This window comes from Triturus cristatus, chromosome 6 (genome assembly GCF_964204655.1).
Source record: "Triturus cristatus chromosome 6, aTriCri1.1, whole genome shotgun sequence".
Lineage (NCBI taxonomy): Eukaryota > Metazoa > Chordata > Amphibia > Caudata > Salamandridae > Triturus > Triturus cristatus.
Window position 1 is genome coordinate 293,947,512 of NC_140589.1, and position 16,510 is coordinate 293,964,021.

Genomic DNA, 16,510 nt, shown 5'->3' on the forward strand with positions numbered 1-16,510 from the left:
GTGTGCTCCTGGCTGAGCTCAATGCTGTGTTACACCCACCAGTGCCCGCCGAGTGCCTCACACCTCTGTGTTGTATTCCACCAGCTAGTGCGTATGCTATGACACTCTCTAGCCCATGTGCACTGTAACACCACCCTGTGAATATGTCGTGCCACACTTGCCTTCGCACGGGTTATATTGCCCCATCTAACGTGCCTTCCTCGATGCCTATGTTATAACGCACAGCGCTATGCCATACATATTACAATCTGGGATCCATATCTTTGTCACAGTGCATATGCAACGTTACACTCCCCAGCACATATTTTATATTACAACTTTAGAGACTAGTTAGGTTACACAACACTGCCCTGTGCATATTACACTCCAAGGCGCATATTGCATAGCACGAGCTAGTGCCTGTGCTATCTCGCACTCTCCAATAAATCTGTCATTGCGCACAATGTATTGCATATTATATTTCACGCCCCGGTCCATCTTATATCACACTTTTTGGTGCATAGTTTATACCATATACTATATCTAGTTTTCATTTTCAATCGTGCTCTCAGGACTATGTTCTATATAACACTGCGTCCACCTACCCTTTTCACGGACATTACATTTTGCGATGGGGGTGGAGGGTCAGGGGGTGTTTCTGCCAAGTGAGCCCGGAGTCACAGTCACAAACGTCCTCTTCTTCCTGAATAAAAGTGAGATTATGCTGAATACTTGTTCATATTTTAAGTAGTTCGCACAGACACACATTTTAAAAACAATAAAGTTCCTAATACCCACCTTCTCTGAACAGTTAGCTTGCTGCCCCATCCACCTCCTCCCTATCCTCTGCTGTCTGAATCCATGGACTAGCCTCCTCCCTCCTGCCATGCATGGTCTGATGTGCTGCCACTGCCCTCCATTTAGCATGATGTACCAGTCCACTCCTCCTGCCCTCCATTGCCCAATTCTATGGCCCATCATTGACCTCCTGCTTAGCCTCTGTGCTTAGCTTGCTGCCCCTATTTTCCTTCCCCCTGCCATCCGATGTCTTTGTGCATGCCCCTGCTCCATCCCATGGACCTGCCACTCCTATCTACTCTGCATGTTCTGTTGAGCTGCCACTTCCCTCCCACCTGCCTAGCATTGTCAGATGACTGTAACCTGTCCCTGCCACCTCCACCCTGCCTGTCCACATGCCATGCCCCTATCCCCTTCAACCTGTCCTCCATGGTCCATTTTACTGCCACACCCTTCTGCCCTCCCTGGTCTGTTGTGCTGCAACTGCTCCTCCTGCCTGCCCCGTGCGGTCTGTTGTGAGGCCCCTTCCCCTGAACTCTCTTGTCTGTGCCCAGGTCCTGACCCTCCCTTCTATCCTCCATGGTCCTTTGTGCATGCCCCTGCACCCTCCTTCTTGCCCATCATAGCCATTGTGCTGCCACTAACCCTCCTGCTTGCCATGCATGGTCTTCTGTGCTGCCATGGCCCCTCCCACCTTCCCTGTGTGGTCAGCTAGCTGCCCCTGCCCCCTCCCACCTTCCCTCCATGGTCTGTGTGTATGACATCATAGTCTCATTGTTGCTCTCCATGGTGTGTCTTGTTTCTAGTGCCCATACTGCCTGACCTCCATGGTCATCTTGCTGCTCCTGCCCTGCCCCCTTGCCCCAGCCCTCTTTTTCCATGTGCAGACCCCTATTCCCTCCCTCCTGGCTTGCCTGTTCCATTGTAATGCCCCTGATCCGTCCCTCCTGCCCTTTATGGTCTGTTATGCTGCAGCTTTCTCTCCTGTCTGTCCATTATGGTCAGCTAGCTACCATTGCCTCTTTCCCCTCTGTTCTCTGTTGTCCATGTGCATGGTCCTGTCCCTCCCTATTGCTTTCCATGGATTGTTGTGCTGCACTCCCTGATGCCTGCCCTGTAGGGTCAGTTTGGTGCACCTCTCCATGTCCCCCCTGTCCTCTGTTATTTGAGTCCATGTCCCTACCCCAATTCCTCCTGCCTACCATGATCCAATGTACCATACTTGCAAACATTTTGAACTTGGTAAGAGGGAGATTTTGAAAAAAAACTGGGGTATTGATTTTCCCCTTTGAGTTACATTAATAAAGAGGAGATTGTAGACAGGAGACAGATCAAGTAAAGCCCATTTGAGCTTAAAAACATTGGACGTTTCCTGGCTGAAACGGGTCTGTTGGCATGTATGGTTGTACTACCACTGCCTCTTCCTTCTGCCCACAATGGTCTATTATATTGCCACAGCCTCTCTTGCCAGTCCTGTATTGTTGGTTTGTTGCCCCTGCCCCCCTTTCCACTGCCCTCCATAGTCTGTTGTGCTGCCACTGCCCTTCCTGCCTGCCCAGTGTGGTCAAATTGTTGCCTCTGCACTCTCCTACCTGCCTTCAATTTTCAGAGTCCGTGCCCCTGGCCTCTGCCTCTCAACAGTATTCCAATGAACAACTAGATTGCTAACATTCTATATTTATTACAAAAGTGTGGAACGCCTGACGTCATCTTGATGTAATCAAAACTGTAGTACCTAGAGTATTTCCTTTAGAAATTACATATATGAGAGGGTCTTATTTGCATCAATATTATGGTTAGTGCTCTAAAAAACTAAAATGAGGACATATTTTCTGAGTTTTCAAATAGCGACAAAGAACTTTTTAATTATTTGTAATCTTTATGTTTTTTTATCCAGTTGACCACTTAATTAAATGTTGCACCCAGGGGAGAGGATGTGGTGTTACTTCCAGAGCTGCAGACTTTGCAACTGGGGAACCAGGTTGGAGTTTCTGCTTCAGCACAACATTCTGTGATTCTGGTCAAATCACTTAATCTCCCCATGTCTACAACCAGAATGAATTTGATCTTGTGTGATGTAACCAATGTTCATGTAAAGCACTCCAATACCTGACAAGTCTGCACTATATAAAACTGCAAATACACAAAAAATAAGTGTTTTGCACACTTCTGTCATTGGGCTATATTTGGGCTACATCTGGGTGATTTTGAGCTACATTTGGGCTCTTTTGTCTCTGGTGGCCATCTTGGGAGATTTATTTGTTGTGAAGTTTCCTAATTTCCTCATTTACTGCAGTCTCCTCAGTAGGAAATGCTTTCAGTTTTTTACTTTGATTCCATCAAGAAGGTATTCAGATATGTCACACATTTGCCATTAACCCTGAATGTTAGCACTCCAGTTGCTCATTAGATCACTGTAGTAAAGCTACTGCTCACCACTGAAGTCTGCTGCTGGTATTAAAAGTGTATGTTTCAGTCTGCATGTCAGAATATTTTTATGAAATAGAAGAGAATTTGAGAAGTCAAAATGTGCCCTAATTTTTCTTTCTGCAGAACTATTCATAATTTCTGTGGGAAAATGAACCCCCTCATTTTGTTCCATTGTAAATTAAATGTTTTAAGTGTTACCACTTTATTCCAATCAAGATGGCTTTAGGTGTGCCATACTTTTGTCATAAGTAAGACTGTTAGCGCTCTAGTTGTTCGTTAGAACACTCTGGGACATTCTGTCATTGGGCTATTCTTGGGCTACATCTCGGTGATATTTGGGCTACATTTGGGCTCTTTTGTCTCTGGTGGCCATCTTGGGAGATTTATTTGTTATGAAGTTTACAAATTTCCCCATTTACTGCAGTCTCCTCAGTAGGAAATACTTTCAGTTTTTTAGTTTGGTTCCATCAAGAAGGCATTCAGATGTGTCACACATTTGCCATAAATTCTGAATGTTAGCACTCTAGTTGCTCATTAGATCACTGTAGTAAAGCTACTGCTCACCAGGGAAGTCTGCTGCTGGTACTCAAAGTGCATGTTTCAATCTGCATGTCAGAATCTTTTTATGAATTAGAAGAGGATTTGAGAAGTCAAAATGTGCCCTAATTTTTCTTTCTGCACCACTAATCATAATTGCTGTGGCAAAATGAACCCCCTCAGTTTGTTCCTTTGTAAATTAAATGTTTTAACTGTTACCACTTTATTCCAATCAAGATGGCTTTAGGTGTGCCATACTTTTGTCATAAGTAAGACTGTTAGCGCTCTAGTTGTTCGTTAGAACACTCTGGGACATTCTGTCATTGGGCTATACTTGGGCTACATCTCGGTGATATTTGGGCTACATTTGGGCTCTTTTGTCTCTGGTGGCCATTTTGGGAGACTTATTTGTTATGATGTTTCCTAATTTCCTCATTTACTACAGTCTCCTCAGTAGGAAAAACTTTCAGTTTTTTACTTTGATTCCATCAAGAAGGCATTCAGATGTGTCACACATTTGCCATCAAATTCAGAATGTTAGCACTCTAGTTGCTTATTAGATCACTGTAGTGAAGCTACTGCTCACCAGGGAAGTCTGCTGCTGGTATTGAAAGTGCATGTTTCAGTCTGCATGTCAGAATGTTTTAATGAAATAGAAGAGGATTTGAGAAGTCACTCAAAATTTGCCCTAACCTTTCTTTCTGCAGCACTAATCATACTTTCTATGGCAAAATGAACCCCCTCATTTTGTTCCTTTTTAAATTAAATGTTTTAAGAGTTACCACTTTATTCCAACCAAGATGGCTTCAGGTGTGCCATACTTTTGTCATAAGTAGGACTGTTAGCGCTCTAGTTGTTCTTTAGAACACTCTGGGAAGCTGCAGTAGAACACAAAGGAATCAACTGACAGTCTCTGCCCTTGTTGGATGTACATGTTTTACTGAGAATGTCAGACTTCATTCTCCCATGACTGAGAAAGATAATGTGAATTTACAGAAAATATGCTCTCAGTTTAGCTTATTGATCACCTTCCAAACCTCTGTGGGAAAAGCATGAGAAAATAGTTTTCTCTCAAACATGATTCATGATATCACAGCAGAAGGCTTTTTCACATGGTAAAATCACCTTAGAACACACCACAATTCCTAAAATGAGTATGGTACCATCAACAAATGATTTATAATGTAACTAAAGTCTTAAAATCTTCTATTAACTGCAAGGCTTTTTAATGAGGTGCTATCATGTATATTGGTCCCAAGTTGGCTGCCAACACTTCTTGGATGAAGTGCTGACAGCCAATCAGATCTCACGATGAGATGTGTGGTTAGGCTCCGCCCAGATATATATATGATTTTACTTTTGATTTTCTCAGGAACTACTGAACGGATTGACACCAGATATGCAAAAGGCACATCCCTGACCTGAGGACTACCTCTTTGCCAAATTTAAAGTAATTCTGTTCAGCCGTTTGGGCTGTACCTTGGACTAAAGGTCCCTATGGAAAATTGCATGGGAAAAACGCGTTTTGGGACCCCCCCTTTTTTCTCAGCCCCCGCTTGACGAATCCCCCAAGACTTTCAGGGTACAAGCGGAGCGGAGCGCCCCACCTATTTTGAAAATTACGCGAGGATTCGTCAATCGGCGCCAAAGTTATTCCAAATAGAATGTTGTGGATTTCCTATGGAAACACGGTCCTAACTATAACTATCTACCGCCAGTAGATAATGTGTATAGATATATATATATATATATATATATATATATATATATATATTTTTTTTTTTTTGATGTGGACTGTTACAATAAAATTTCTAGACAGCAATATAATGAGAGTGTCTTAGAATTTTATCAGTTAATTACTAGGTGGCTGGACAAGGGAATTTTACATCAAGATGAGTTCGAATTCTTAACAACCGAGCATCCCACTATCCCTACCTTTTACCACATCCCCAAACTGCACAAAAATGATAAGAATCCCCCTGGGAGACCTATCGTGTCTTCCAAAGGAAGCCTCTTAGAAAACCCCTCAATTTTGATTGATACTGTACTGAGTCCCTTTGTTGGTAATTTAGTATCTTATGTTAAGGATACATCTGATTTTATTAAACAAATTGCCGACATACCATGGGAGGAGAACCACATGTTGGTAACCATGGATATAACTAGTTTATACACCAGTATCAATCATCAACAGGGTTTGGAAGCAGTCGAGACCTTTCTAAAAACAAGATCAATACAATACACTGAACACAACCTAATGATCATAGAGCTTATGACTTTTTGCCTATACAATAACATTTTCTTATTTGGCAACCAACTGTACATCCAGAAACAAGGTACCGCGATGGGCACGTGCTTTGCCCCCAGCTACGCGAATCTCTTCGTGGGCTGGTGGGAGAAGCACGTGGCCTGGTACGGGGCAAATGAGCCCTGGATGAATAAGATCGCCGTCTGGATCAGGTACATTGACGATATTTTTATCGTCTGGAAAGGGTCGTAACAAGAATTCCTAACATATCTAGATCTCCTGAATCATAACATTTACAACTTACACTTTACTAGTAACATAAGTGATTCAGAAGTGGCCTTTCTAGATCTACTGGTATATGTGAGTGAGGGACAACTTATGACGAAGTTATACCGGAAAGCAACCGCAGGTAATGCCACCTTACACTTTACCAGTCAACATCCAAGATGCCTGGTGAATAGCATCCCCTAAGGGGAGTTATTGAGGATAAAACGCAACAGCACTCTAGACACTAACTATCAAAGATCCAAGAAAGAAGCCATCAAGCGCTTCAGTGTAAGAGGTTATCCAGTTAAAACACTGAAAGCAGCAGAAAGAAGAGCAGATGAGAAAGAAAGAAACCTGCTTTTAGTAAAGAAACAGGATGAGAAACAAGACGATACAACCAGGCTGATTCTGACGTTTTCGAAGAATTCTCCTCGAATTCGTCAAATCATCAACCGACATTGGAGCATTTTGAGGGCAGATATGGTCATTGGAAAACAATTGCCCCAACATCCCAGCATCACTTATAGGAGGAATACCTCTCTGCAGGACCTATTAGTGCACAGTCATTTTGATAAGAGCATGAAAGGCAGAAATGAAATTAGAGGGTTTTTCCCCTGCCTTAAATGCAAAGCTTGCAGGAACAGTAAGAAGATTAAAGGATACAAGGTCCCAGGCAGAACAACTGAAAAATGAATCCTCAAGTTTCTAAACTGTAACTCTGACTTTGTAGTATACTGTCTGAGCTGTGCCTGCAACCTGCTGTACATTGGAAGCACAGTGCATCCCGCAAAAAAGAGAGTGTTAGAGCACATGCGGGCTATCACCAATAACGACAAAAACTACCCAGTTGCACGCCACTTTGCTTTACATCACCATAGTGATAGTCACCTACTGAGCTATTTTTGCCTTGATCAAATCCCAGTGAGACAAAGAGGAGGCGATAGGGTGAAAAGATTGCGCCAGTTAGAATCTAGGTATATTCTAGAACTGAGAACTATGGCACCCTCAGGTTTAAATAGCGAAGAGGAACTGTGGGTACATATATGTTAATAATATAATAAGAACACATATAGGGGCAGAATTCTTTTTAAGCACATATATATATTCAATGAAAAAACCAAAGGTTTCACACACGTTATAGTTAGGAATTAGCATTTAAAAAACCTTAGAAATTCAGTGAAAAAACCAAAGGTTTCACACATGTTATAGTTAGCTGGACATTTCACTCGTAAAAAACCAATGAAATTCCCCCGTTATAGTTAGTTCAGCTAACTATAACTCGCGCGCCCGCAATGCACTACTGATGACGTCACATATTACATCACTCATGACATGGTCACTGACATCACTCATGACATCACTGATGACATCTCAAATGACATCACTGATGACATCACTGATGACATCATCAAGTGAATGTGTGTTTTTCTGAAAATTAAATATGTTTTATATATGTATATCTCAAGGTCAATGGAAGAATAAATGGGTATATAAGTGTCTAAATGGATGCTTTGTTTTTGAAAAATTTATTGTGTAACTGACTGATTAAGTGTATCATAGTGAATACATGGCTTACTGAGTAATGTTTAAATATGAAAATATCTGTATCAGTCTCTCACTTTGTGTATAAGTGGCTGCATGGGTTGGTGATTAGCTTCATGGGTGTCTATATAGGTTATTAGTTGTTTTTTTGAGTATCAGTCTGAGTGTCTGCATGGTTCGGTGGGGGGTATTACGTAGTGCATAGGTGCATGAATGAGTGATTCACTCTTTGTATGTGTTGAAGACAGCATGTGTGCAGGACTGTATGGGTGGATGAGTGTGTGTATGGGTGTGTTAGTGAGTGAATGACTGTCTCAATAGTGTCTTTATGAGTAACTACATATCTATTAAACTAGTATATGTGACTATTGGTGTATATAAGTGAGTATATGTGAGAGTGAGAGATTGAAAGAGTTCCTGTATGAATAGGTATGTGTTTCTATAAGTGACTGTTTATAAGACTAAGTATGTGTAAGTTTCCGTATAAGTAAGTGTGGTGGTGTGTTTATAACTGTATATGCAAATAAATGTATGTTTGTTTCTTTATTAGCATGAGTGAGTATGTGTGAGTAACTCTATGGATGAGTGGCATTGTGTAACAGGATGTATAGGTGTATGAGTACATATGATGAGTGAGTACATGTATGAGTGACTGTATAGGACTGTTGGTGAATGAGTGGATGTGTATGTGGTTCTTAGAATTACTGAAGAGGTTGTTGTAACTGGTATTGGTATGTCCATTGTTTTGAAAATTTTAGTCTCTATTTTTGAATGTGTGTATCAAAGGTTATATTAGGGTGAGAGGAGGTCTGCCACTCTATCACAAGGATGATGTCATCAGTGATGTCATCAGTGATGTCATTTGAGATGTCATCAGTGATGTCATGAGTGATGTCAGTGACCATGTCATGAGTGATGTAATATGTGACGTCATCAGTGGTGCATTGCGGGCGCGCGAGTTATAGTTAGCTGAACTAACTATAACGGGGGAATTTCATTGGTTTTTTACGAGTGAAATGTCCAGCTAACTATAACATGTGTGAAACCTTTGGTTTTTTCACTGAATTTTTAAGGTTTTTTAAATGCTAATTCCTAACTATAACGTGTGTGAAACCTTTGGTTTTTTCATTGAATTTCTAAGGTTTTTTAAATGCTAATTCCTAACTATAACGTGTGTGAAACCCATGGTTTTTTCAGTGAATTTGCAAGGTTTTTTAAATGCTAATTCTTATATTTACCTTTTTTTTTCAATTTTTTTTACATATTTTTATTTTAATTTTCTATCCTTTTTTAAAGACTATGGTTAAATTTTAAAAATTCTGCAATATATTTTTTATTTTTACCATTTTTTTTTAAACTAAACAGGTAAGATTTATTAGTATAACATAGTGGGTTTTTTTTCCCCTTTTTTTTTTTTTTTTTAGTATTTTTTTAACGTGCGCGTACGGTAAGCGCACGTCTTGCTTTTATAACGTTAGATTTCTACGCTGTTTGCGTTCATTTACGCAATTTGCGTAGACGTACGTCACGCGTGCGCAGCGCGTAACGCGTACGCTGCACGCGCATGTTACGCGGAAGTGAAGGGGCGTGCCTGTTTTGCGCATGCGCGCGTGCGCGTGTCTTTTTTACGCGCATGCGTACTTTTGCCGTAAGCGCTCCGTAAGCGCACCGTAAGCGTAACGTACGCGCACGGTAGGTCATGTGATCAAGAAACAAAACTTTTGATTGGTTTAAAGTACTTTCAGTTCTAGAACTCTCCTACACCACACCCATTCCCCTCATTTCTGCTTGTGATCCCTTAGGAGAAGGAGCTGAGTTGTCTTTGTGATACGATGGCAGAACAGCAGACCTCTTCTGAGAGTGAGGCTAGCAGCACTACCTTGAGGCAGAGAAGGAGGAAACAAAAGAGCTCTTTCATATGGGAGTATTTTTCTTTTCCAGAGGGCAAGAAAAAGGTAAATGCACCCTTAGTGACTTGTAAGCTTTTTGACCGTGTACTTTCAAGAGGGAATCCCAACAAGAAGTATTCCTTCGGGAATCACACCATGTTGAGACACCTTCATGATGTACACGGTAGGACATATGCTCGACATACTGAAGGTAACCCTTCAGTAAGTCAACCAAGCACATCCACAGCAGCTCAGCCTGGTCCATCATCTGCAGGGCCGAGTCCATCTTCGGCAGGTCAGCTGAGCCCTTCATCTGTGGGGGTAGCATCTCCTTTTTCTGGTCCTCTGGAAACCAACCATCGGTTTGCGAGGGTTTTAATTCGGTGCGCCCCTTGTCATGATCTAATTTGTCATAGGGAGACCAGTGTTGCCCTAGTGAACAATTTAATAGATCAGCACATTTGTCGTACCGACTAATATTCCCATTCTTTCTTTCCTCTGTCCCTGCATGAACACAACGGCTCTTTTAAGAGCCAACCTTACCTTTCAACTTTTTTTTATATATTTTTTAAAACTTTTTTTTTTTTTTTTTTACCGTACGCGTACGGTACGCGTAATTTTTTTTTTGTGTAAAAAAAACACTAAAAATCAATTATCACATTACAAGGTCCTTGAGAGACTACAATGAAAAACTGAAAATGTGATTGTGGAGAAGTGGAAAAAAGGGACCATGAAATTTTTGACTTACCATACCCACTCAAAAAATTATTTATTAATTAAAATTTAATTTTAATTGCTTTAAAAATGGTTCAAGTTTTCGAATATTTTCTATCTCAATCTGAAAAAAAAGAAAAAAGTATTAATATTTAATAAAACATTTTATAATACAGTACACATATTTACATATTTTCCAAAAAAATGTTTTCCCTTTTTTTTGCTGCTTTCAGAATATATTGCATTTCACTATAAATTGTGAAAGCAATTGCATTCATCATTTAACAGCGGGCAAAAAAAAATAACAATCTCAAAGATTGTTTTAAAAAAGCCCAGAATCTCTTTTTACTTAAACATAACATTATAGAAATGCATAATATTCTAAAAAAATATCATCTAATATCAATACTTATTTCTTTAAAATACCGTCTGACATTTTTGTTTCAGAAGTATAATCACAAAAATATATCTCAAATAACTCCACAATACATCTGGTTCCATTTCCTTTAGGCCAAATAGTAATTTTAAAATTCTTTTTTGATTACATTTCCAATGTTAATCCAATAAAATTCTAAAGTTTAAATTGTACAGATCTCACCGATTCTCTGTAACATTTTGGTTTCCGAAAGATTAATTAATAATTAAATAAGTCCACAATACAATTGTTTACCTTTCCTCATGGCCAAATAGTAATTTTAAAAATCTTTTTTGAATAAATTTCCAATGGCAATCCAATAACATTCCAAAATTTAAATTGTGCAGATATTACCGATTTTGTCTAAATTTTTGGTTTTCCAAAGTTTCATTAAAAATTTAAAAAGTCCACATTACAATTGGTTACCTTTCCATTAGGCCAAATGATAATTTGTAAAATCATTTTTTTTTAAAATTCCAATGGTAATCCAATAAAATGGTAAAATTGTTTTGTACAGATCTTGCCAAGTCTCTCTAAAATTTAGGTTTCAGGAAGATTAGATAGGAATTTGCTAAATCAAAAGGCAAACATTGCTTGAAAATCAATTGGGAATCATTACACAGTATCCAGCCTTTTTCACATTTAAGATAAACTGTGTAATGTCCAGAAGTAACAGTAGGTCCTTCATGGAAAATTATTGCAACTGTTACAAAAGTTTTTCCTGAAATTGATAATTGCTGTCCTGTAAACTTCTTTATTAAAGTATCCAATTTTGAACCATCAGCTTTACATCGTTGCATCATTAAAATTACATATTGTCTGTATTCCTTTAAAATTAACGTTGAAAACATTTCAGATTGACACTCACCGCATTCCATGCTATGATTAGCATCTTTAACCAATTTAGCAAAAGTGACTGTTTTACTTTCTGGCAATGTTAAATAAATAAACCTTTCAGAATCAACATTAGAGCCACATGTATTGTAACAGTTTTCACAACTATGTTCCCATTTATAAGAGACACCAAACATATTTTCAATGGGAACCCCTTCTTCTTCTAGTACCTGAAGAAAAAACATCAAGAATTCCTGTGCGTCTTGCTGTACATTTTGAGAAAACTGTGTTCGTCCTGAACATACATCTAAAAGTTTTCTAATTTCAGTAGCACTTTCTATTTGAGTTTTATCATTACTCAGCTTTTGAAAAAGGAGACTCAACTCAGAACAGAATCTTTTTCTCTAATTTACTATTATCTGCTCTTGCACACTTTCCAGATAAAATGCAACATTCAGCACTACATTAGCGTAGCAGTTGGCACCAGAGCTATTTTCAAAATGACATCCTACAACCTCTTCTTCATTTTCCTTTTTCTTTTTGCTTGCAATTACATCACTCCTCTTTTTTTTCCTCCTCTCTACATCTTCATTACAGATATTCTCATTTCTCCTTTTACGAGAAACTACACGTTTCTCCAACACAGGATACTGACCTAAATGAGGAGCATAGGTTCTTCTTAATCTATTATACTCCTTTACACAATTTGTATCAGCACTAACTTTTGAGTCATCAAAGTCTATCATGAATAAACCAGATAATGTTTTCACTCGTGACAAAGCTACATAAGCCATACCTTCTTTGAACACAGTTGAACCAATGTTCACAAAAGCACAATCTACAGTCAATCCTTGAGACTTGTGAATAGTTACAGCATATGCTAGAGAAAACGGAAACTGCTTCCTACGTACATATAAGTCTTTCACAAGCATGAAACGAACTGAACAACGACAAATGTCTTTAACTTCTTCTATCTGATCAAATTTTATTTTTAAACATTCAATTCCATCTTTTTTCTGATAATTAATAAAACCCACAACTCTTCCCATAGCTCCATTAACTAAACCTTTTTCAACATCCAAAGTTCTCCTTAAAAATACTCTACAGTTCATGCAAACATATAGATTTTTTTCTAATCCAGCTGTTTTGGAAATGTTCTTCTCTAGTGAATCCAATTTATTTTTCAGTGTGCCTGTTAATGTGATAGTAATTCTTCCATCCTCAATTTTGTCCACTGCTTCCAATTTCCTGATATCTTCCTTTTCCAATTTTAAAAGCTCCTCATTGAATATTGAGCATTCACGTAGAGTTGGCATTAAGCAGATGACACTTTTCTTTTCTGCAATGTTCTTGTATATCTTCTCTGCAACTATTTCTTCCTTTGGAAATAAATTATGTAGCAGCCGACTCTGTAATGCTTTTTTGCCAACTTCTGTGAGTAGTCCAATTCTGATATCTTTCAGAATACTTCCATATTCTTCATCGTTTGCTTGCCTCATATTAGTAGTAAGTTCCTTGTACTCAAAGAAGGACCAAATATTTGCATTACCGATGCTTCCCAATGACTTCTTTGTGTCTTCATGTGTCACAGTATTAAACACTGGTTGTCCTTTAACTGGAGTAAGTTGTAGAAGATCACCAAAAACTATGACATGTTTTCCACCAAATAACACGTCATAGTCTGTCCTTAGAATTTGCTGCATTCTTAAATGCACAAAGGCAAGCATTAAGTTTGATACCATGCTCACCTCATCAATAATGAGAACTTGCATCTTCTTCAATACTCTTGAAACTTCCAAGCATGCTTCTCCAGTTAGCTTGTTGTATTGTATTTTGTTCTCATGCTCCACTGGTAACATTAGCAAACGATGTAAGGTGATTCCTTTTATGTTATATGCTGCTAACCCAGTTGGAGCAGTAACCACACAAGACAAAGTAGAATCCGTTTTTTGCTGTAGGTAGCTTCTGATGACTTTTATTAAGAAACTTTTTCCAGTTCCAGCTTGTCCGCTTACATACATCCTGATTGGATGAAATGATGTGCATGAGCACTCTTTTTTTTTCATGTAGAAATCCGTGATCAATTTTGCTTCTGATCTCTTCATAAATTTGTTGCTGCTCTTCATTCAGTTGTCTTTCCAAATTTTGTAAGTCTATAAATTCTTCTTGAGCTTGATTCATAGCCGTTTCCACTTCATTCATGGCTATTGATGCTTCATTTTCAACGATTGGTTGTCCTAGGGGATCTTGACTGAGTGTTCCTGAACTTTGGCTGTCTTGAGAACTGTCTCTAGCTACTTCAGCTGCAATTGTAGTTTCCTGTTCAATTTCTTCATTTAACATTTGCAGATAAGTTGAGAATGTACTGCATTGTATGCTGTCTTTGCAAGCATTAAAAGAATCTTCATAGCTTTGAGATTCTCCCAGTAGTTCATCCTCTGTACGCCATGGTTTAAACAGCTGTAAAAGAGCCAAGTAGTAAAATTCCTTTTTGTCAGTAGTGTCGCAACTCAGCTTCCTGTGATTTATCAAACTTCCTTTTGTTTGCTTCACCAAACATCCTTCCTCACCAATGACTTTATATTTTCCATTGTTGATGTCTTCTGCGGCTTTCCGTGAATAAATGTAGTCCTGCAGCACTTCATAGAGACACATGTTCTCCAGATGATGACTTCTTTTGGGATAATATGTGTCCAACATGTTTGATTTCAAAATATCTGTACTTTCTGGGTCATTCTCGGCCAAATATTCAATTTCTCCAACAGATTTCAGTACCCGATTTCTCATTGCTGCAAGGCCTAAACTTGCCCAAATTATTCTTCTTGATTTCGAGTAGAGACTTGCAGAAGATAACCTATCTGAACATTCGTAGAATCCAATTTCTCGATGCGATAACATCTTTAAACTGAAACTGTACAGCTTCTTACTGACAGTCTTCTCGTGAGAAATCTCTTCCCACATTTCTTTCAATTCAGTTTTTTTCAGATTTAGTAATGTAAGACGTTACATATCGAGCAACAGCAATGGAATTGTCAGCTACATACTGTATATCCATGTTAGCATTCCACATGGATAAAATGACTGGGTTGTAGTCATTTATATTTTTTGATTCTTCTTTTCTTTTTAGGTTGTAGGTATTCTTAGGTGATTTTCTTGTGATAGTATGTCTCACAGATGACATAAAACTGTTTACTCTTCCATTTGAAAGAACAGGTCTAGGAAATCGAAATTGACATTTAGTGTAGTATTTATCTTTGCTCTTGTATTTCCGTCGACAGTATTTTCCACACCGATGACTTTGGAAACGTAAAACTTGCTCCTTTAACTTTTTCTCTTCTGTGCTTTTTGGTATAGCACATGTTGCATATTCTTCAATGTAAGATAACACTGCTTCATCAGTATCTGTTCCAAACTTTGGGGCATCCTTGATCCACAACAGCATATGAATATGAGGAGCACCTCTTGCCTGGTACTCTTTTCTCCAAAAGAAATCCACTACTTCTCCAAGGGGTGGATTTTTTTTATTGCAGATGAAGGACATCATAGCCTCAAATCTATGATTGAAATATCTGCAAACATTAACCGGATCCAATGAGCACAGTTCTCCTGCTGTCTTGTATTCAATGTTTTTAATGTTTGAATTTGCCTCTCGTAGAAAATCCAGTAAATCATCCCAAGCGTACTCAGCACAGCTTAGGGTAAGGAACCATGTTGGTGTTCCTAAATTCCGTAACATGCATTTTAATTCACCATGGCGTCGGTACCAATATTCATTTGTCCCACGCTGACAAGCCATCAGATTGATCAGTTGTGTTTCCAAATGATCATCTCGGTGCTGCACTTTCTCCATAAAATCCTTAGCAGACACATTTTGTAAATGTACTCCACTTTTTAAAATGTGATTTACTGCATAAGATAGTGCAGACAAGTCGCTTTCAAATAAAAGATGGAACAAATAAGGAATACTTTGTCGAAATCTGGGATCTTCTGCATATAGTCTTGTAGTCCGATACTCAGAAGCTGGAATCTGTTCTGGATGTTCATCGTATCGTCCTCCTTTTCCTTTAGGAAACAGCTGGGGAAAACATCGAGCTTCCAAGCTCTCCTCCCATACACTCACGGGAGTTCCTTTTGCTTTCTTCATCTGAAACAGATCAATATTGTCTCCCATAACTTCTTTTGAATACAGAGGATGTATGCTAAAATGTTCATAAATTTCTTCTAACTTTGACTTGTCCACTTTTTCAATTTGTCCAGTTGGTGTTTCTGTGTCTTCTTGTAAATCTTCTTCTTCTTCTTCTATATAAATTGATTCATACCATTTGTTATTCGTTTTCAAATACAAATTTGCTCTTTGTACTTTCCGTACATCTACCAGCTCCTGCCAAATCTTCTTATTCTTTGTAGGTACACCATTAACCAGAATAACTAATGGTTCAGTTTCCAAAGTATCTGCATCAATAGTTTCCATATTTGTTTTCAAATCCAAGGGCAAATACACCACTCTACCTTTTAAACCTCTCAGTAAATCTGAAGGAGGTAATTTACCAGTTTTGGGCTCCATACGTACTTTGGTCTGGAACGGATGAACACATTGAATAAGTATAGACTCATATGTATTTAATTCAGAAAGTTCGGCAGGAATAACATCCAATTCTAAATTATTATGTACAGCTCTGGTTGGCATTCTATTTTCCTCTAACTTGTTGTAACAGTATTTACAAATACGCTGATCTTCACCCAATTCAAAACAATTTTCAAGAAATATATATGTGGCAAAATCCTTCCACTTATAATTATCTTCATTTTCACTCTTTCTGTAGAGATCAACATTCCTAGTTTGTTTTCTATAATGAG